Source organism: Grus americana, chromosome 26, assembly GCF_028858705.1.
Source record: "Grus americana isolate bGruAme1 chromosome 26, bGruAme1.mat, whole genome shotgun sequence".
NCBI lineage: Eukaryota > Metazoa > Chordata > Aves > Gruiformes > Gruidae > Grus > Grus americana.
The window spans coordinates 4572841-4595456 of record NC_072877.1 but is presented as its reverse complement, the minus strand read 5'-3'; the positions used below and the strand labels follow the sequence as shown (position 1 = coordinate 4595456).

Below are 22616 nucleotides of genomic sequence, written 5' to 3'. Positions count from 1 at the left end.
GAATGGAGACGAGAAGACTTGATTTGTAATTTGTGGCCTAATAAGCTAATTAGGAAGGAACAAAAAATAATGGAAGATTTGCTGGTTTTATTTAGCATCTGTGCCGGGAACGGGGCTGGTGTCCAAGTGGGTTGTGTCTGCGAACACCCGGCCCGTCGGGGCTCTGGCAGCAGCCTGCCATGGCACCTTGCCTGCGCCTGGGATGGGCAGAGGATGGCCGGTGGTCCTGCAGCCGGGGAGCAGGTGGTGAACAATCTCTGCTGAGCTCATCTGCTGTGGGTGAGTGGAGCATCCGGCTCCCCTGGAGTCTGTTGCCTTTTCCTGGGGCATAAGGAAAATCGGAGTCTGTGCCTGAGGCCACCACGCTGCTGTCCTGCTGTCTCCAGCAGCTCCCCAAAGCCGGGCAGGATCAGGCCATCCATCCCCGTGAAGCTTGACGTGTAGCTGGAGTAACGTACTTGAACATCCGTGCTCTTCCAACATCCCTTGGGGCAGCCGTGAGCACAGACAAGGAAAAAAGCTTGTCGTGTGGGTATGGTACATCCAGCTAAGACCCTGTGAAAAAGGGAGGGCAGTCCCTGAGACGCGTTGTGATTTTATTTAGCTCTGTGCGGTGTTTCTCCTCACCCCGTCTGATACGAATGTGCTCTTCATCTCCTTGGTGGAGAACAGGCTATCATACCAAAAGTCATTAAGTTATGGGGCCTGCAGCAAGGCTTAATGACAATTTAAATTAGGAACCTGAGTTGTGGCATGGTAACACTAGAGCGAATGCTATAATTAGGAAGACAGCAATTTCCCTGTGCCCTTTTATTTTTAAAGTGTTTTAAATGGCCCGGTCTCGTCTGCAAAGCTCCCTCCCTGCGTTAGAACTTTCTAATGTGGGTCATGCCTCTGCTGTTTGCAGGTGGCACAGTACAGAATCTGCATTTTGTGTTTTCAAAGTTAAAGTGTCTTTGAAATATGATTTTGCATCTAACGCAGAATGTAATAAAAAGACTTTAAAGAGCTGCTGACGCCTCGTGGAAAACTGAAAAACATTCTGTTGAGAAACAATTCTGCCGGGCTGTCTTATCTGCTGTTCCCTTTGCTCATTTTTGATAGCAAGGGGCACTATAAATATACATAGTTATACATAAAAATGAGAAACCTTGGCAACCAAATAGAAGGTTAGTTGTTTTCTCCTGTTCAGTCACTATGGGCAGGTGGGTGAGGGGAGACAGAGTTCATCAGTTGGCATTTCATCTTTACAGCTGCTGGGCTGATGCTGTGGCCATTTGAGCGTTGGACTGAAAGGGAGGGGTGTACCACTGGCTTATTTTGTCCTAGAGGTATTTGTTAACCCTCTAAAAATAGCGGCGGTGGTTTCTGGGGCACTCTGGCAAGGTTGTTTGTGGAACAGAAATGAAGTGACGCTTCGGAGCTGGAGGACAGGAGCTGCCATATGGCGATGGGGGCCACGTCCCTCTCGGCGACAGCGGGGCCGGCAGCCGCGCGTCGCAGCTTCCTGGGGAAGGCGTGAGAAACGCAGCGGTGCAAGGCTGTGGGATGGCTGCCCTTGCGCTCGCTTTCCTTTTCCGCTCTCCAAGGCTGTGCTGGCCCACCCCGGTGTCACATTGGGCTGCTCGGACCCAGCAGCGTCACCCAGAGGGTGCTGGCAGGGCGATGCCCCACAGGAACCAGGTGCGTGGACTGCAGGGACCACTTCCCTGTGCCGACAGCCGAAACCCACAGCAATTCCTTTAACCTGAGCTGCAGGACCTAACGCATTGCCTTGCGAAACTGATAGAATTGTTATTGCCTTAAATTAGACCCGACAAAGGGCAGGATCTCTGCTGCAAGGAGTGACTTGCCTTGTTTCCAAATGACTGGGCAAGATAACTTGCCTGATCCCTTCCCTTCTGATAGCTCTTGCAAAGAAATGCTGGTTTAGAAGCCCAGCAGAGTCTGCTGAGCGGTGCTTAGGCGCTTGTACAGCGGAGAGAAAAATCTGGCTCTTGGAGCCCAGGCAGCACAGGGAAGCTGGGGCACGTCGCTGGGGACCTGCAGGTTGAAACTTTCAGTGTCGCAGTTGCTGCACAAAGTGCTCCTTGGCTGTTAAGTTTTCCACTAATTTTCCCAGGCAAATTATGCACCTGCCGTGTCCTCAGGAGAAAACATTTTTTTTTTCCATAGCCATCAACCGTTCAGAAAATGGCGAGTTATTCCTTGGAATTGTGAAATGCCGTATAGGTACGTTCTGCACCGAGCAATCCAGCCATGCACTGGGTGAGTGGGCTCAGACGTCTGCACAGTGTCATTCCCCTGTCACCAACTGATGGTGGTGTAATTAGAAAAGTCATTAATCCTTGCTCAGCAGTGCTAGAAACTATTTATAGCGAGGCAGGCAAACAGTACCCTGCATATTAGGCTAGGGTGGGTATGGATATTATTCGCGGTGCCATATGCATTGCGGGGCCCAAATCAGAGAAAGTAATTTGCTTCTGGGAGGGAAATTCCCTTTCTGGCCATATGCAGACAGATGCAAGCTGTCCACTCTGACCAAGGTATCGCCCTCTGGACTTACCACAGGGGATCACTTTGGACATCCCCCGTAGGCTGTCACCATCCTGGGCTTTGAGGTCCTGGTGGGAGTCCTGTCCTGACCCCCCCAGCAGCCAAGGCAGAGCACAGGGCTGGAGCAGGTCCCAGTCAAGGAACAGTAACAAATCGACTCGGCTCTCCTTTTCCCCAGCGTCCCCAGGGAAAGGCTCTGAAAGCAATCAAAATGGCCCTTCTGATAAATTAGCAGTGACGAACAATATCTGACAGCCTGTTGTTAATACTTACGCCTTGGGACTGGGCTGGCTGATTGCTGATGTGTGTTCGTCTCTTGTCCACGGAGCTGGAGAGCCCTGGTCACCGGTTTAAATAGCGTTCCACAGCAGCAAGCGCCCTTAGCACCTGATACACAGAACACAAACCTGGGAAATGCTTGAGACTGCCTGGGGAGGATAATGGAGCAAGTGTTTGTGTGGCTGCTTGTAAAGCAAGCCAAACGTGCTGTGCCTCGGCAACAGAGGTCCAGGCAAACCTTGTTCGGTGTCGGGAAAACACCGGTACCGATAATCCGGTGAGAGAAGGGGCCTTTGCAGCAGTGCAGTGCACGCGGAGCTGATGTCAGGTTTTGCGCAGGAGGATGCGTGGGCAGAGCTCCGTGTTGCGACGTGTTCCCTTCCTAACAAGGTTGCCCCATCTCCCTGCTGAGCCAGCTCTGCCGATCTGTTGTGGGGCGATCCTCCAGCAGCACCGCAGCCCGTGTAGGGCAACCAGTTACAGGGTAACTGGGCTCCATTTAAGCAATGAACACCCAGTTTTCCCTCTCCTGTGCAATCCTGAGCACCCAGGTGCAACCAAGATGACCAGCACAGGTGTGCTGTCTGCTGGGTTTTCTGGGGAGGAAGGCTCCTGTGGGTGCCTGCCCAGCTGGTCTGCATCTCCCCTCACTGTGGGCTGTCCTGGCAGACCACTGATAGCCACTGATTCTGCCCAGCCCCGGCTGCTCCTTGTGCTGGCAGTGCTGGCAGTGCTGGCAGTGCTGGCAGTGCTGGCAGTGCTGGCAGTGCTGCTGCTGCTGCTGCTGCTGCTGCTGCTGCTGCTGCTGCTGCTGCAGGGCAGGGGAAAGCAGAGCAGGGAGTGCACCGCTATGTCTGTGCTCGTGTTTGGGGCTGGTGGCTCGTGCCCAGCTTCCACCCACCGTCTCCTTACGTCTGGTCTCAGCCATCAGGGAGATTTCAGGATGTTTTGGCAGGTAAGGGTTTGTTACTCACTTCTCTTCCCACTCAGAGACTCCTGAGACAGCTGTATCTGTTCTGCTCTGTGTGTTATCACTCTCTAACTCTAGATTAATGCTAGTGGTGTGGGCAGAGAGATTGGTCCCCATGTCTGTAAGCCAGAGGAAAAACTGGGGCGTTAGCAATGCTCAGTGAGCTACGGGCCAAGCAAGGCTGTTATTTACAAGCTTCTGAGACGCAGCTCAGCCTGGGCTAAGGTCCACATTTTCCCTGTGCAAGAGCCAATCTTTCTGCCAGGCTTTCTGCTTGATGGGGTCCATCTCCAGGCTGTCTCCCAGCGCCGGGGCTTTGCCCTCTGTGCCAAACCTCTGCTGCCCACTGATGGCTCCCCGCACAAGGGCAGCTTTTGTGTTAGCCTGCTGTAAGGGCGTGGGAGAAACTCCAAACGGTATGAAGCAGCAAGGAGAGGGTGCAATGAAGGACTGCTGGATGTTAAATAGTGCACGAGGAGCCTGCAGAACTGGCGTAGAGGTAGCGGTTGCTGGGAAGTGGAGTGTTGCAGGCAGCTGCAGGAGTGGGTGTTGGCGAGTGCTGGGGGACCCCGCAATGTTGCGCTGGGGTCAGTTGAGGTAGCAGCGTTCAGAGGAATGCTCCTATTGTCGAGTTAAACACTTCACTGGGTTTTGCCTAGAGAGGCACAAATTGCATGTCTGTGTGCTGGCAGTCAGGCATCAGGGTAACCACAGGGGAAATATGTTTCTGTCTGGGCTCGCTGCATCTTCCAGGCTTTGCTGTGAGGATTTCTCAGAAGAAAGCGTAAAATTATTTTAGCCTCTGAGATTAGTGGACCAAGCCTTCCCATCCTCAGGGAGAGGACTGAAATGCCTTGCAAAGAGTCCTGGTGTGCAGCTGGCTTCTCCTTGCCTCGTCTGGGGTTCAGCTGCTGGGGTGTGCACCGGGGAGGTGGGAAAGGACCTGTTGAAAATGTGGCCACCGCTGCTTTGTAATTGAGGGAAGTCCCCAGTGCTGGCTTTGGCTGACAAAAGCAGAGCTCAGGCTCTGCTCTGTGCCCATGGTTTGCCTGGATGATAAAAGGTGACCTCGGAAATTGCATTTCCAAACATCTTCCCCTATCTGTGAAGGATGGCATTGTTCCCAGTGTTTCAGGCTGGGACTGCCTGGGGCTCTTTGTTTAAGCTCCCTGGGTGATGCAATTCTTATGCACAGAGCTAAAGATGCTCTGCCAGAGTCTGAGATCCTTGAAGGCGGCTACAGTTCAGCCTTTTGTTATCCGGAGGATTAAAAACTGCAGTTGAGGATGAGCTAAGAAAAATCAAAGTAACCTATCTAGGGAGATCCCGCAGGCATGTTTAACAGTGTGACGGAGCCGGGGTCAGCCACTAGTTCGGGTTGTTTCAAACAGCACGAGGTGGCAGAAGGGCCCACAAACCTCAATGAAGAAGCACGTAGTGCTTTAAACACACTTAGCAAACTTTGTTTTGCAAAAAAACCTCCTGCTGCCCGCTCTGATTTCACTGGTGAATGTCAGGAGAGGAGAAGTCTAAAGAGCGTCATGCCTCAGAAGAGGCTCTGAGCTGTTACCGTCCCAAAGGAATAGGGGCTGCCCAGGTCCAAGGAGGGCTGCTGGCTGCAGGGAGGGTGGGCTCCTTGCTGCGCCTGAGGCAGCCGGCCGAGACCCCGGGGCTGCAGCAGCGCTGGTCTGCTGGGCAAAAGCTGGGGAGCGGCTGCAGGCAGCTGTGGAGCAGCACTGGAGGCAGGGCAGAAGGAGCCTTGTGTGGGGCAAGCGTAAAGCACCTGGTGCAGGCAGAGCCCTTTCCGATGGGAACTGCAGAAGACTGTCCTGAGAGCCTGGGCGTGCTGGTCTCGGAGCCCGAGCCTCTTACCGTCGTGCCAAATAGCGTTTTCTCCCAGGGCAGATCCGCTGCTGCTGAAGGAGATGGACAACGGGGCAGCACAATTAGGGTAACGTTTTCCCCGGCTGTAGCTTTACACACCGGCCTTGCGAAGAGAATGGCCTCGTGCTGCGTGCGCGTGGCCGCAGGGTTTGCGAACTCCGCTATGAACCTTTGCTCAAGCCGACGTCTCCTTTCTCCAGAGATGCCAAGCAGCTGCTGGTCCCTGAGCCGCCGCTGCTTTGTGCTCCGCATCAATCCGCGATCTCCGCTTTCATCGGAAATGGGAATTAGATTTGGGAGAGGAGTGGCAGCAGAGCTGGAGGCTGCTCTGGCGAGCGCGGCAGCTTTCACCTGCCTGCAGCCTCCTGTGCCGGTGGCGCAGCAGGGAGGGGGAGCGCCAGCAGCTTTGCTTGTCCCACGCCTCGTTGGAAATGAGGTCCCAGTTCAGGCAGAGTTTGCTGCAAGGATGTCTCATAAACAGTGCGCAGGTGACTGCGCCTTTGCCTACGGTTTCCTCTCCTCTTCGCTCCCCCGTGCCTGCTAGCTCAGAAAATGGAATGTGGATAGCCCAAGGGAGGGAAGGGAAATAGCAAGCGCCGAGAGGAACAGCAGATGTTGCTGCATTGCACAGTAGAGCATCATTTATCCTCTCTCCAGAATTGACTCTGAATCCACAGGCTGACGTCCGATTAGCGGTGTTTCGGGGGAAGGCCTGGAAGGATGCCCTTTGCTGTCCCCCGCACAGCGTGGCTTTCGCCGCACGTCAATTATTTTACTGGAATGAGATAGAAAGCGGATTCTTAAAGTGCGGAACGCAGCTACTTCCAGCAATCTCCCCTCTGCCTGACAAGGTGACCTACACCTAGCTAGTCCTGGTTATGATGCGCTTGGGCAGATTTTGCAGTGTGCTTTGGCGTGTTCCGATGTGCAGGCACCGAGCTGTGAACACATGTGGGAGCTGGGCCTGCCTGCGCCTTGGGAAAAACCCGGCTACTAATTTTACTTTATTTCCCTTCCACCCAGTGCCTTTGCCGTGCCCCTTGACCTGTGTGGTGACTGCAAATTAAGAAAATGGCTTTAAAGACAGCGGGTTGTTTTTTTGGGTGGTTTTTTTTTTTTCCCTTCTTTGGGGAAAGGGGGAGTAAACTGAGCTTTAGTTCTGCGGGGCCTGGTTCTCATTTATCCTCTGGCCACATCGTGCCCCAAGTTACGCTTCCACATTTTCCATAGTGCTAACGCGTAGTCTGAGCACAAAAGAGAACCAAAGCAATGGTTCGTTCTCCTGGGCAGCAAAGCAACGTGGAGCTGTGCTTGCAGCTGTGACAAAAATCTTGTTTATTTCTGGAGATTTTTATAATTATTCGCTGAGCTATGTAGCGCCTCAGGAACCGGATGTCACAGCAAAGCAGTAGATTAGTAGCAGACAGTCAGACTCGGGGGTTTTGGTGGGGGAAAATCTGGTTTCCATTTTTGGCAGAGCATCCCGGGTGCCCAGCCCGCCAGCTACGCGCTCTCGTGTCGGTGCAGAAGGCAGCGTGCCTCGCGGCGCTGGGCTTCGGGGTCACCCCCCGCCCCGTCCTGTGCGGGGGCTGCCCCTTGTCCCCTGGGTGCCTGAGTGAGATCCGTCGGGAGGCGTTCGGAAGGGCGAGGGGCTCGTTCCCTCTGGTGAGAGGCAAGGCGGAGGGCGCGGGGTTTATCCCGACTCCTCGAGGCCGTACCTCTCCCCTCTGGGGCATTTGTGTTGTCCATCTCTTTAGCCTGCATCAGCACTGCAGAGGTTGCTGCAGGGCTCCAGGGAATTACACCAGTCTGGAAGCATGAAATGCCACGTCAACGCCAAGTGTGCGTTAAGCGTGCTTTAGGCTGGACCGGCATGACCACGTTTGACGTGCCTAAGCAAGCGAGAACATTCAAGAGTTGAGTGACTGGTTCTTGTATCCTGAGCGTGCTGATGCGGAGAGGAATCCACCTGGAAAGAGGCGTTCCCGTTGCCAGCGCAGAGGCAAACGGAAGGATGCAAGCTCAAAGCCTCTGGCTACCAGGGCAGGGGTATTTAGTTGTCCTTGCTGCTGTCTGTGCAGAGCAGAGCCCCAATTCGGGGGGTGCGACAGTCTGTTTGCTGCCCCGGGGCTGGGGGCTCCCCGCGCAGCTGGACCCGTGCGGTGCTGCGTGCTGTGCGGGGGCTGTTCCTTTAGCAGCGCTGCAGGGGGGCTTGGCTCGCTGCGCATCCTGACGTTTATGCCAATTAATTGCTGATTAGATAAGAGTTCTGTATTTAATTGGCGGTTGAAAAATATTTTGCTGAACAGCCCTGTGGGGTGATGATTTCTGTGCCAACGTGCTCGCTATGGACAGCGCTTAGCTCGGCCTTTGGGAGGAAGCAGGGCTGGTGAAAGAGGCAAATTAATCAATGTGACTGCCCACCAGAGTCAAATTAGAGAGAAATGGATTTTTTCTTTTTTGGAAAAGAAAAATGTAGTGTTCCCATAAAAATACAAAGAATGTGAAATATTTCATAGCTGTTACATATGTGAGAGGAAGGGCAAGCTTCCTCTGGGTGAGGAGGTTGGATGGGAAATTCAATCATTCACTCAGCTGCAGGGCTGCCGGCATCTACCTGCAAGCAAAGGAAGGTTTGTGCCTCCCTCTCGAGGCAGAGCGTAACTGCTGCCCTTTGCAGGTTGGGATTTCTAGCAGGGGCTGTGTGTTCTCTGCTCCCAGGCAGCTCTCTGGCAGCAAGGACGTGCGGTGATGAGGTATGAGAGCAAAGAGGTCTCCCAGATGGTGCCCACCGATGGAAATGGGCTGGACCTGGCCTCGCCGGGCTACTCCGAGGGGATGAAATGCCCTTGGAGGCTCATGAAATGCTGCAGCCGTCGGGTTTAGCGTATGTAAACAGCCGCTGAGGGCTTGCAGCCTGTGCAGAATCAGGCTGTGCGTGTTGGCGAGAGGTATCCCCGTGCAGGTGGCATGTGAACATCTCGAGAACCCATCCCAGGATGTCAGTCAGACCGTTTCCTTCCCAGCCGGCGGCAGCTTGGTGACTTCACTCCTCTGTCCTGATCTCCTGCTTCCCATAGGCACCGTCCAAGGCAGCACAGCCTGTCCAGAGCCTTTCCCCGGAGGAAACGGCTCCGGTTTGTGCTCTGCTTTGTTCTGTGGCTGTGGTAACCTCTCATTCTTTGGAGAATAAGATGTTAAAGTGCCTTTGAAAATGATCAAACCTTTCAGCTTCACTACTGTGATTAATCAATCACAGCTGCTGCTTTACAGCTCCATGTTTTGATGCGTTTCAGGTTGCTCCAAAGTTAGCCCAGCTCAGGGCCAGTAAACACATTCCTGAGCCCTGGCAGGATGCTGGGCTGGAGCAAAAGCTGAATTTTCCAGTGCTGCACTTTGTTCAAAGCCAAAGCTGCCCAAGTCTATCGGGGAGAGCCATGGGGCAGCCTTTTTCTTTGGCACAAAGGAGGGCAATAAAGAATTACTCACTCCTCGTTATTTTCTGCAAAAGAGACTTCTGCTCAAAGGCGTTTTTGTCGGGAGAGCCTTGTGTGGTCTCCCCAGAGCTGTGGCGTGCTGCGCCGGGGATGCTGCCAGGCTCTCGGGGAGCATTTGGGGCTTTGCAGCCCCAGGGAGAGGAAAGGCTCTTGGTCCCCGTGTGGTAAGAGCAGCTTCCGCGCGGCAGGCGTGCTTCCTCCGGGTGGCAGGGAGCCGTGCAGCCTGCTGCTCCAGGGTTTGGCTATCTCCATTTATTTCTGTGCTGAGAGTGCAGAGCTCTGTCTCTGGACTGGCCTGGGCTTTCCCAGCTGCCTGTTTTTGGGGTGATGGGGTGGTCACAGCCGTATCGCCAAGGCAGCTGAGCGCCCCCAAAGCTGCTGCTGGTGCAGAGCTTCTTCCAGCAATGGTGCGTGAACGCCCTCGTGTCCCTTTCTGGTGGCTGGGGAACAGGCAGCATCCTGAAATGCTCACTGGGTCAGGGAGGCGCAGGCGAACGTGAAGAAAGGCAGCTGGTGCTCTGCCACAGATGGGGTGAGTGTGCGAGGTGGTGAGAGGGTGCACCTCGAAAAATTTTAAAGGATTTATTAATTTGTAAGTTATTTCCAATGTTTCTTGTGCTGATGCTGCCCTTATAAGGGAGCATGGGATGCTCCTGGGAATTATATAATCCTAAAAAAAAAAAAAAAAAGGGAGGAAGAGATTTAAGAAATATCTCTTCGCTGGATGGCAGCTGCATCATTGCAAATATTGTCTGATGTGCCCTTCTTAGCACTGAAGTATCTGAGGCTCCAGGTGGCAGCTCTAAGGAGTTTGTGTCAATTTTGGAGGCTTAGATGTATGGCTTAAATGTTCCTCAGCAGTTATTTTTTTACAGCTAAAGAGCCAAGCAGGATCATGAAGCATCACAGCTCAGATAGTTTGTAAAACTGCTGTCAAGCAGATTAAGCTGGAAATGGAAAAATTGCTGGTGAAGTCTTTTCTTTCTAATGTTTGTGTGATAGAGGGTGATTTTAAAGTCCGTCTCACCACCTAGGTGAGGCTCCAGATACCCGGTAGCAAAAGTGTGGCAGCGTGGCTCTGCCAGCTGCCTTGCACAACCAAAATCCCTGAGACTGTCTGTCTGCAAAGTATATTTAATAGAAACAAATGAAACTAAATAGACTCACTTCTTAAAGGTACTCCAGCCAACCCCGCTCCCTTAGCTATAACTGACCTGTGAGTGCCTGGAGACCTCTCACCCAGGGTACCAGCCAGATTTTACTATTACTCTGTTATGTATGCAGCATACGCTTCCAATAAAGCATAATACTTAAGATACAACATTTTTATCAGGCTGTGGCAAAGGTGATACCTAGACAGCAGAGCTCTTTCGTGAGAAAAGGGGGAGGTCAGTAATGGCTTTGATTAGCCAAATGTTCAGAAGGGGAAGGAAGCATGCTTGGCTTTACCCGTAAAGAAGCCTTTCCGCATCTCGGTATGCAAGGTGAGTATCCCCCAGTTCCTCCAGGGTGCAACCCCCTATTGCTTTGAGCTGCAAAGATCTTTGAGGCATCTCCCCTCCCCTGCAAGAGACCCAGCACCCTCAACCCTGCTGAGTGACATTATGGGAACAGAGGGAGGGGAAGCAGAGCCACATTAACTGCCTTTCTCCTTGTTGTTTGCATGTGCATCACAGGCTGGAAATGTCACCGCGCAAGGCTTGGAGCACAACCTCTCTCTGCTCCATCACATCCCCATTTCTTAGCTAACCTGCAAGTACTAAGGCTCATGTGCTGGCAAACGAGGTGCCTGCCAATTCAGCAAAGCCGGGACAGAAACCCTCCGCAGCACCAAGCTGGTCCTCACCCTCCTTATTTCATTATTAGCTGAAAGGAGATGACACTGCCTCTAAAGCGTTGCGTTGGCAGAGGGCAGGTGAATGGGATTGTGCTTCTCTAGGCCTGGATTTCCGGACTTTCGGTCTGAACTCTGAAGTGGCTTTGCCTGGAGGATGTTGTGGGCAAAAAATAAGGAAAGTTATCTCTTTCTAGATTCAGCTGTTACTGGATTTCAGAGTGGGGAGATTGGTTTGGTTTAAGCCTGGCTGTGCATTACAGGCTCCTGGGCAGGTGTGCGTGGTGGTGTATTAGGTATTGTCTCCTCATCGCGTGTGGTTTGCAAGGATCTGCATCCCCCCAGTTCCTCCTTCCCCTGTTCATTGCCTTGCCCTCCTCTGCTCTGCCCTGGCTTTGGGCACTTGTTCATTGGCTTCTGCACCCCATCAGCCCTGTCTAGGGGAGGCTGTGACTGCCCTTTGGCTGAGGACGAACCCATCCCGTTCCCTTTGGTATCTGCTTTCTTCAGGCCGCTGCTTTGGGAAAGCTGTTCCTGCCCCTCATCCCCGCGCGGGGGGCTTGCCTCCCGCTGTCCCTCGATCGGGTGCCTGCAGCGCCAGGCGTGCTCGCTCCGTAAATCCAGGGTATTAAAATAAGCGCGTCATCTGCAAAAGTATGAATCTGAAAGTAAATACCGTTCCCCCCTGGAGCCTGCGATAGCCTTCACAGCCTTCGCCCTGCAAATCAGATTTGCACATCCATCTATTTTCACAGCGACGAAGATCTCGCTCAGGTGCGCTGGTGGAGGCTGCGCGGGGCAGCTCTGCCTTCCCCTGCCCTGCCAAGCCTGCCCAAGACCAGGGCCTGCCTCGGGCCGTGGGAATCGGTCCTGGGGAAGCTGTTGCTGCTGGTGGGAGCTGGATGCGGAGGGAGGCTGCCGGGCCCCGGTGCAGCCTTGCAGAGCACGGCGGAGCCAATCGCTGCTGCTAGGGGTGGAGCTGGAGCGGCGGCGGAGAATCGCCCAGCGCTTTCCCAGCACACTTGGCCTGGGCTGCTGGAAGAGCCGCCCGGCGGGAGGAGAACCGTGCTCGCAGCTCCAGCCGGCGCCTTTCCCTGGCAGCATCGCGGGAGCAGCTCCGCTGTCCCCCGGCGCGGCAGCCCAGCCAGCGGCACAAAGGTACCGATCCATCCCTGCCGGCTTGCGCCGGGCTTGTCGCTCGAGTCCGTTGATTAGAGTTGGAGGAAAGTTTACTGGGAAATCAGAGCCGCTTTAATGACAGCGTTTGTGGGAGAGTCGGCGGGAGGTGATGATCTCCGTACGCTTGCTGGGATCGGCTGCCGAACGGTTTGGGTAACGTGAGCGCTGCTGCAGATGGGGAGCCCAGGGTTTTGGGGGTCTGACCTGTGCGGGGGAGCTGGTGTCTGCGCCGGTTGTGGCACCCCCCGGGCCCGCAGCGGGAGGTCAGAGATGCCCAGCGTACGCTGTGCCCGTGGTCCAGCCCCGCACCAGGGGTGGGAATATTTTCCCAGTGGAGTTTTTACTGAAGGCAGCATCCACCTGTGAGCGGAGCCCGCAGCCGGGCAGGCCCCTCGGTGCGGCAGCCCCTGTGAAGGACGGTCAGTGGAAATTCGGGGTGCTTTTACTGAACGGACTCTGTGCAGGTGTCCCCGTAGTCCAGCGTGGGAACGGGAGCTCCTAGGGCTGCGGGATGCCACTGTGGATGTCTGCAGATGCAGGAAAACAAGCCTATTCTCTCTGTTGTTTGGGAAGTTTGGAGAACTTCCCAAGTCAGCACTGCTTAGAGAGCAAAAGCACATTTCCAGGAAGGCAGCTGAGCACGGGGAGCTGGGACTGCTGTCCCTGGGGACAGCCCTCACCCGACTCACTGCAGCACCCAAGGGGAAGGCAGCTGCCAGCCCATACAGCCGCTTGTCGCTGGCAAAGCAAGATCAGTTTGTGCATCTCCGTGGGGCTGGCTGGCCCCATGTGTTGCACTGGAGTCGTCCGTAGGTCGGTCTGAGAGCCTAAGCAAAACCTGTCCCTTATGCAGCATGAGCGAGGTGACAGCTGTCTTGGGCTGCATGAAAGATCTCTAGTAACTGACCCCTGAGCCACCTGAATTGCTGGCGATCCATATCCATCGATGAGTGATACGAGACCTGGGGAGTGCCACCTTGGTTCCTGGTGTTAAACATGCTCCGATCGCTGCCCTTTGGGCAGCCGCACGCTCCTTTTGCCCTCCTCTGATGTAGGAGTGACCTTAGCGTGCAGTACTGGGTGAAGAACAAGGTTTGCGAAGCCTCGAGGAGACAGTTAAAAATCACCAGTTTGCATTTTCCGCATGAGTTTGTGCTGTTGGCTTTTGCATGAGCACGTGCAATCCATCTGCAAAACACAAACAACCGGCTGGGGAATTTAAGAGGTGAGCCCGGCGGAGCAGGGGGATGCTGCGGGAGTGGGGGGGGACGCTGGACAGAAAGGTTTTGGCTTCGGGGCTCTTGTTGTCCCACAGGAAAGGGACGGTGACCTGGAGCATCTCCTGCCACTTCTCCTTGCACTGTGCTGTGGGGCAGGCCGTGGCAGGGACTTGATAAACAATTTTGTAAGAGGTATTTTGATAAAGGTTGCTAGACAGTGACTCATCTACTGTAGGAAGGGACAGGAGGGAGGGGCAGCACAGGAGCTTTCTAGAGTAAAAATGGGTCTTTCCCTCTGATCTTATCAGAAACAGGAGGGCAGGAATCTTTTATTACTCCCAGAGCAGTGTAGACCTGTCGATTATAAACCTCCTAATCCCAGTGCCCCCTGCATCTGCTCCAGCGCCTCCTACATCCCTTTCCCTGGGGAGGATCCTGCCTTCTGGCCATGTCCTGGGGTGAGACTGTTCCAAAATTCAAATTGATTTCCACCCCAACCCTCCAACTGATTTTATTTGATCGTTCTTAGTCACTTCTGAGTCACTCCAAATAATTAATCCTTGTCCCTTCGTAGCAATTTGCACCACACTTCTGTGTGTGCGCTGAGCCGACTTGGATGTGCGCGTTTCAGAAGTCGCTTCCCTTGGCTCGGAGTTGCACTGTCTTAACTTCCCTCCTGCATCCAGCCTTCCTCCCTCAGGCTTTTCTGCCCTGCTTTGCCCTCCGGTGCTGAAAAGCCCAGAGGAGGAGGAGTGCTGCTGCGTTTCTGCTTTCCCAGGTGTGCTATAGAGCACATAGGATACCCCTGACAGCCCTCCGCGGTTATTCACAGCATTGCTGACTAACCCTTCTTGAAAAGGTGATGTCTGTGTATGGAGATGTTTTGCCTGGATCTGGTTGGTTTGCTGCTCCCAGTTTGCAAAGGAATTGGTGCAGCCAGTTGATCCTTGCTGACTTAGCACCTTACTCCCGGTGAGCAGCCCGGCTTTCTCTGGGTGGCTTTATGGCTCGGTGTATGGTACTGCACCACCTAACTCCCCCTTTTCGTGCCCAGAGATTTACCTGGGAACGCTGATGGCGAGGGGAGGAAAAAAAAATCCCCAAACCCACCAACACGCAGCCCCGCTCCCCCATGTCAGTGCTCAAATATAGACAATAGTAGTGGGGATTTTTTGAGAATTATTCCTTTGCAAGAAGCAACTTTTGACTAAAAGTCAGCATCTCTTTCAGACCTGTGAGTCTCTAATCAGACCCTTTTTCATTGCAAGGTGTTCCTCAGAGCTGAGAGGGCTCCCAGAAGCCCCTCGGGAATTGCTGTAGGGTCTGGGACGGCCAGGCAAGGCTGGGGCTGATCTTGCACCGGGTGGCCTGGGCGCTGTCAGATCTGGGCGTCTCGCTTTATCTGGGTTAAGCTCCCAAAGAAAGAGGTGTGACTTGAGATCCAGAACTGGTTTGAGAGATCAGAACTGGGCCAATTTCTAGGCCAAAACGGGGCCGCTGGTGTTCCCGAGGGCGGATTTGGGTACAGAGATGGATGAAGGTCAAGGCTCCCACCTCCCTCCATTGCACAGATGCCTTCCTCCCCTGAACGCCGAGGGAGTCATCTCCCTGACGGCTGCCGGGCAGGTAGCAGGACATATGCAAGCTTTATTGTTCCTTACAAAGTGTGAAAAACAGCCCTTGCTGAAGAGTTCTGGAGTTACGTAGTGCAGACAGGGCAGCCCCCAGGAATAGCAGCAGCTTCGGGAAACGAGGGGGAAGGCTTTCCTCCACACCATGCCAGCTTCTCCTCTGCAGAGAGCATTTACTGTGTTTGCATCCACTGAAGGAGGGTTTGACAGAGCCAGGCTCTGCTGTATTGGTTTTGCAGCTGTGACCTTCAGGCAGCTTGTGGATGAGACTGGGAGAGGCGCTGGCTTAGTGGGACGGTGCAGCTTTGCCCCTTTGTTTCAATTCTCCCGCAATTTATTGGGCGCTTTGTTGGCACCGCGCTCGGTGTCCCCTGCCTTCCAGGGAAGGACGTGCCAAATGCTCGTTTCCAGACTTGCTGGGGTGGCGGAGAGGCGAGCCCGGGCAGCGCGCAGGTCGTGAGGCACCCGTGCCACCGTGGGCTGCTGGAGGCTCCTTGTGCCCTGGCCAGGATGCAGCAGAGACCGATGCCCAAACAGCATCCTGCTCTTTCCTGCAGCGTACTTGAGCAATTTGGTGAAGTGGGTCCTTAATCTATAGGCACGTACGCGGGTAAGTTTAAGAAGTCATACATATTTTTCTGGGCTGCGGCTTTTGTGGGAGCTGTGTATAGGAAAACAAAAGAGTTTTCCAGGGTTGCTTGTGCTTCACTGTCTGCTCGTGCCCGTTCAGCCTGGCTCTTGCACGAGAGTGTTTGGGTCTTTGTGCTTCTGGTCACCTTGCAACAGACGCAGGCGGTGATTCCTGTTCCCTCTGCCTTTGCGCCTTTTCTGCTGACAGCTGCATTTCTCCTCAGCTCGGAGGTGTGAACGCTTCTACCTGCCACCACCTTCTGCTCCTGCGGAGCAGGGAGACGGCATTTTGCAGGGGACCGGAGGGGGAGCCACGCCATTCGCTTCTTCATTTATTAATTAGAAAGAAATAAAGTTGCAGAGAGATCAGATTTGGAGAAAGACCCAGAGTTCCAAAATGCTCCCAGAGGACAGATCCCTAATTGCTCTCTAATTGCATTAGAGTTTAATTTGTTGTTGTTTTTACTGTAATGTTCCCATTTTTCTCAACAGTTTGCTTTGTTCCATTAACTAGAAATGGCTGGAGATGAATATTCTCAATATTAAAACTTGCCTGTTGTGCAATGCCTGACAGCTTTTAGGCCTTTAATGTGCTGGCAGGGGACGCCGGTGGCTTAGCCTGCCTTGGCTGTGACGCTCCCCGTGCTGTCATGTGCGTGGCGCAGCGTTCGCCCCCGTGACAGCGTTTTGCCCGCGCGCGTGAGGTTCAGTCCTGGGAGTTTTTGCAAGACTTTGCAGATCTGGTGACGCTAAGTCCAAGGGTCTGTTGGCCTGTGAGTAAGGTAGGGTCGGTCCCCCGGGCAGCGTTACTGCAGGCGGTCACTCGGCCGTGCAGCTCCGCAGGGCACCCGGGCGGACAGCGTGGTTTGCAGATGTGCCGAGCAGAGGATGGGGATGCGGCAGGAGGGAGAGAGAGCTCGCTCGCACGGGTTGTGAGGGGCTTGCTCTCGAGCTGGGCATCACTTTTGGAGGGAGGTGGGTGCACGATGGGCGGCGAGGGTTGCTATGGGAGAGCGCCGTGTCCCACCTGGGGGTGCGCGCTGGCTCCTGTCGCCCCTCGGCATCTATGGGATGAGAGGGAAATCGGAAGGCGAGTGGTGGTGGTTGCTGTCCTCCTTCCAGGACATGACAAAAAGCCGAGCCGAGCTCGCCCCAGAGCAGCTCACAGGCAGCGGCACTTCAAAGGGCTCGTTTAATCCATTTCTCCAGAGCACAGAGGGGGAGCAGGTCTGGAAATGCAACCGGGAAGCTTCAAAAAGGGCTTTCAGGAGCTTCATTTGGAAAGCAATAGGGGAGAAGAATATCGCTCCTCTTAATTCTGAAGCAGAAATATATTTATTTTTACTATTTAAAGGGGAACTGGGGTAGAAGATGTAGTTAAGCTTGGACCTGCTTCTTGCCAATACATGTTTGTTGGCAAATCCTCAAGGCGGGAGAACATAAATAAACCTTTCCAGTACGTCAGCCTCTGCGCTTGAGGCCCTAGAGGTATCACCCGTCTCCCCCTTTGATCTACTTGCCTATATATCACATACACGTCACGTGCGTGTGTATCACACGGGGTACCTGAACAAGGCCCCGACTGCCCACGAGCCGAGCGTGACGGAGCTGCGCGTGTGGCTCTCAACAAGCCGTGTCAACCCGAGGAGATGCGGGGAACTGCACTGTGAACTTAAAACTGCTCCTAAATTTGATGCAACCGCTTAAAAACAGTGGGTGGACTTGGTGGCAAAGTGAGACGTTGGTATTTAAAGCTGTCTTGAAGGATACAGCCACAGACATGACACCCAGCAGCTAGCTGCGAATATGAGGCACGCGCTGGTTTCGAAATTACATAAAGCAAATGGTAACGAGCTCTGAGCGCTGGATCTGCAGCACCCGGACTGGCTTGTCAGAAACCCCGGGAGCAGGATGGAGTTGAACACCCACTGCTTTTGAAGCTGTAAATTAATCAGTTGAACCCCCTGTCGTACGAGATGCTGTGCAAGCTCCTCTGTTATTTGAAATATAATAAACACGCGTGAGCTGATGGTGTTAGTAAGAGGCAGGAACTTGCATGGGCTCTATGCGCTGCTGAGGCGTTCGGGCTGGCACGCGCGGGTGCAGCACGGCCAGCCCGAGTGCTGGGATTCGATTGGGATTGCAGCGAGAAGGTGCTGCCCATCGTACCCCTGCCTTGAAACGCTCCAGGGTCCGCGGACGTGCCCGCACGCTCTTGGTGAACAAGTGGGAGGCTGGAGTGATAAGTGGGATTTTTTTTTTTTTTTTCCTTCTCACCATGCAAAAAAAAATTCAGAATGTTGGTGCCACGTGCCCCGGTGTGTTGGGTGGCCGAGCAGACTCCGTGATTGGGTCCCACGGCAGCAGGGTGTTCGCAGAGCTGGCACAGGTCTTTGCCACCCGGATTCCTCCTGTGGCCACGCTGGGGGTGTGTGTGGGGGGGTGGCCGGAGCCACGCTGGGGTCACACCAGACTTTGCACGGTGCTCACAAGTGGCGCTTGTGTTCCGCGGTCAGAGCCGGGCTGAGCCCTGGGGGTGTTTCCCCTGCTCTCAGCTGTAACCGTGCGTCGCAGGACGCTGGCGTCTCCCGCATCCATCCACGCTCGCCCCCTCCTTGAGCTTCACAGAGTCTTGCCTTGGTGACGGCACGTGGCAGAGAGAGCCGGAGTTTAGCTTAACTTAAAATGAAAACTAATTAATGAATTTTGTGTTTTCCGCCCTACAATGTCACTGATGAAAGCGTCGGGATGATAACTGTGGATCCAACTGCTCGTTTGAAAATATTGAGCGATTATACAAGTTTATGACAATATTATTTCCTGTCACTAGAGATGCTTCATGATACTACTAATTGTACCAATAATTAATCTGTCTAATTTTCAAGCACACGACTGTAGTTCACAGGAGTCTGGCAGGGACCGGAGCCACGCAGAGCACGGGGACCTCTTATTTTCTCTCTTTAATTGTCAGATGTTTTTACTGCAATTTCCACTTGCCGTGCTGAGGTGAGGAGGCACCGGGCTGTGGCCCCCCGGGGTGCTGCCCTCACCTCCTCCCGGCGCAGGTTGGGGGTTCACGGGGATCCCCGCATCCTCGGACGGGGCGCGAGGAGCCGCTTTGCAGCGCGCGGCTCTTGCGCTGGGCAAGAAATGGCATTGCGGAGCAGGAAGGAACCAAGTTCTCGGGGCCATCTATAGTTATCCTTGCTAATTCATATTTATGAAACTCTTCAGGAGTTTCGCGGTCCCTTTCTGCAATGCAGGCTGCTTCAGGCTTTTTCACGTTACCAAGCTCTGTTACGGTTTCAGGGTGAGCTCTGTTAGTGCCGAGGAGGTCACGGGGCTGTGCCGTATCATCTCCGCCGGCTGGCGCAGATCGTGGTGCGAACCCCGTTACGTTCAGTCTTCTCGGGAATAAGTCGTGCCGTAATGAGCGTTTCATTCTCATCTGGCTCTGATTGTGCCAGGTGATGCTTTACTTTGGGAATTTGGTGTTAGCCGATGGATGCTTTCCTCTTTCTAGAAATCCTGTACTGCCAGATCTTGACCTCTTTGCTTCTGGTAGGTGGTGTAACTGAGATGTCTCTTCCGTCTGCTTTTTTTGGAGAAGCCTGCGACTTTTTAGAGGTTTTTGATCCATGTACACATGGTGCAAAGGTATTTTCCTGCCCCTACCAAAGCACCGAGGTTTTTTTGTTTGTTTTGCAGAATATACACAAAACATCTTCCAGCCTTCTTCGCTCTCGAGCCAGAAAGGAAGGCTGATGGCCGCGACTGAAGGATAACTTGCAGACCCCACTTTGAAAACGGACGTTGTATGAAACACATTATCTTGCTTTAATGCCTTTCTGTTGCTTCTCGGTACCACAGGGGATGCCTAATAACTAGCGTAGGAATAGGAGTCCCCAGACTATGCAGGGAGAGGGGAGACCTTTCCAAATCCTGGAGTCAGAGCCAATCTCCAAAAGGAGCAGTCACTGCCCAGCCTGGAGCGTGCCCAACTCCGGCCCTTCTGCAACGGCAGTGTAATTTCTCACTGATGAAAATAAAATAGTTTGCGTTTCTGGAGACCCTTTCACATGCAGAGCTGGAGCACTACAATGGGCATTGATGAACCGTTTCTCGCTGCTTGTCTGTCGGTGAGGATGGAATAGCGTTGTGGTTTCCTTCCAGAGGGGAAAACAAAGCATGAATTATCGGAGCGGCTTGCTGAAATGCTCCCAAATACAAGGCAGGTCTGACATCAGGCTTACAAGTCCAGCATGCTTCTGCTCCACGTGGACAAGCATGGGAGAATCTCCTGCTTCTTGGGGAACACAAATGCAAACAAAAGAAGGGTTGGTTTTTTCTTTTTTTTTAAATCATGGATGGGCAAAGAAAAAGGCTGTAGGAGGGGTGTAAATGTTTTATGTTTTACTTAAGATAAAGCTCCTTGTTTGCTGTTGCACACAAAGCTAATTGACAGATTACATGATAATGTGAAGAAGTCTAATGAAATCTGCTGATACCCTTTAGAGGATGTGGAGTTTGGATGCGCAATTAAATTAGGCGAGGGGTTTAGCTGCGCCGTGCTAACTAGGGGACTTAGATACAAACCATTTGCATTCCCGGTGTCTTGCTTCTAAATCATTGCATTGATTACAAAAAGCCCTGCTATAGCAGGGGAGCTGTGGCTGAAGGGAGGAGAGTCCATCAATCATTACAAGTAGGAAGGGTTCCTGGCCGACGCTGCTCGGCTGCCTCAGGGAGACCTGGGCTCCCGTAAATCCTCACCGGGTGGCACTTGGTGAGGCAGCTCCGGCCGGTGAATATCGGATGCGTTGCAGACAGGAGGGGAGAGGAGCTCAGCCCGCTCGTGGGAGCTGGGATGACAGCCAGGATAACCAGGAGCATCTCTGCTTTGGCTGTCTCTAACTTTGTTGACCTTTGCTGGGCAGGGAGCTTCTAGTGCTGTCAGCAAGCAAGCAGTGACGTTAAAGTGATTTGGGGTTCGGGTTGCGGAGGCTGAAGCTGGTTCTGGGAAGAGGTGCTTTAGCTTGGCCAGCTAGACCAGCGCGGAGACTTTTATTGCGGAATCCAGTATTAAAATAATCCCCCATCAGTGATGGACAGATTTGTTCTCCAAGGGCTTCTTCTAAGCTCGTTGCCACCTTACATGGCTTTGCCTCTTGGGTTTCTGAGCTGAAGCTGATGGGGAATGACAAGCCCTGATTATGCAAAGCACCAGAGGCTACGAGCTGCAGGCACGGGATTCAGCCTGACTCGCTTCCTACTGTTTTGTACGTTATTAGGGAGCCACAGGATAAAAGTAGGTCCTGCTTATCCAAAAATAAATGTGGCGTCCTGATTGTAACTGCAGAGAAAGGCTGCGCGGGGGTTTCTCCCCCCGCCTCGGCTCCTGCTGCGGCGCAGCCCTGGCACCCACCCGCGGGGCAGGGACCGGGGCAGGGCAGCAGCAAACCCCCCCTGACTTTTGGGGTGCCCACAGCCTGGCAGCGTGGACCATGATCTGGGGAGGCTCAGAGACTATTTCTGCCTCTCTTTGTGAGAAACCACCGTTTCCATAGCAACCACGAGCATCACATGGTAACCCTGGCTCTGCAGCATGGGAGCCCGCAAGGCGCCTCGCTGTGCCCCGCCGCTCCCAGCCCCACGACGCCCCGACGCCCCGCAGGGTCCCTGGGGGGGGTGCGGGGGTCCTTAGGGCGTGCGGGTCCCGGAGGGGCCGGGGCAGCCTGGTGCTCGTGGCTGGGGGCAGAAATGCAGCCCTGGGCGGCAGGGGTGGGGAGAAGCGGGGAGGGGGGAGCAGTGGGGGGGATGTAAAAGCGGGGGGAAAGGAGTGGGCGCTGCCAGGCTGTGTTGGACCAGGCTGGCTCCCCAGGGTGGGGCTTGGTCGAGGGGAATGCGCTTCTGCAGGGAGGTGCAAGCAGCAGAGACATCCCAGGCCAGGGTACCTGGTTTCTTGCTCATCCCAGTACAAGCGAGTCCCTCCCCTCTCAAGCCCTCCATCTCGGAATGCAGCCTTTGCTGAAGCCTGCACGGTTCTGTTTTAACCCCTTCCTGCAGGAGGTTTCTGGGCCGTCCCCAACCAAAGGGCTGAGCTGTGCCACCCAGCCGTGCTGGGGTCAGTGCCAGAGCCCCGTCCTTGAAGTGTGCAGGATGCAGAACTGATGCCCTGAGGCACGAAATGTGATTGCTCTTTGTTCAGTTCCTACAAACTTTATTAAAGCAGTCACAATATATCAATCTCCCTTTTAAAATATATTTTTATTCAAGTCAGCACGTGTATGCAATTAAGTCCTGCCACACGACGTCCTGTGAATAATTAGAACAATTTGTGTGTCTAACGGGATATGGGTATTTGTAGGGGTGGTGCCACTCTCAAAACTGCAGTGTAGCTCCCTTTACGCTCAGCAGCATCCTTCCTCCGTCACCCCCTGAGGCAACTTGTGGCACGGAGGGCTGGCTCTCCGCTGCACACACAGGTCGCTCCTTTGGTCTCCAAATCCACGTGCTGGATCCATCCTATAATTTCCTTGGCTCGGCCTTTGTTCCCACCTCAGACAGGCAGTAGGTCAAAAAAGCACCGGCTGGATTTTACCGCCGCGCGTAAGCTTGCATCTCCTCCGTTTGCTCCTGGGCCGTGCTGTGTGGCGGTGCTGGGCGTGCAGAGCACAGAACACACCTGGAGCCTTGGCTTTGCTGCTTCTCTGCCTGGAAGGCATCTTCCACACCTCGTGGCTTCCCTCTGGCCAGAGGGCACTGCTTTTCCTGAAATGTCCATCAGATGTTGTGTGGGGTTTTTTTTTTTTTTTTCTTGCTTCATTCTGCTATTTTTAAATGGTACCTCTGTGATGCCTGTGGTGAGGTAAGGAGGTGGGAACATCTGGCAGCTCCCCTGCTCACGGGAATTCAGTGTGACATCCCTGGCGAGAT

The 22616-nt window shown here is 53.9% G+C and overlaps 1 protein-coding gene across 4 annotated transcripts in view; it reads left to right on the top strand.

Moving 5' to 3' along the window:
- ZMAT4 (zinc finger matrin-type 4) overlaps positions 1 to 22616 on the top strand; it is a 180433-nt gene that overhangs the window by 2900 nt on the left and 154917 nt on the right. For 2 of the 4 annotated variants that reach the window (XM_054804758.1, XM_054804760.1), the window contains exon 1: positions 12045 to 12178. The exons of 1 other annotated variant lie outside the window; for it this stretch is intronic. The gene's annotated coding sequence lies outside the window, so the exon portion shown is untranslated. Of the gene's footprint in view, positions 1 to 12044; positions 12179 to 22616 lie in introns of those variants that run through there. One more of the 4 variants, XM_054804761.1, reaches the window with a different exon arrangement.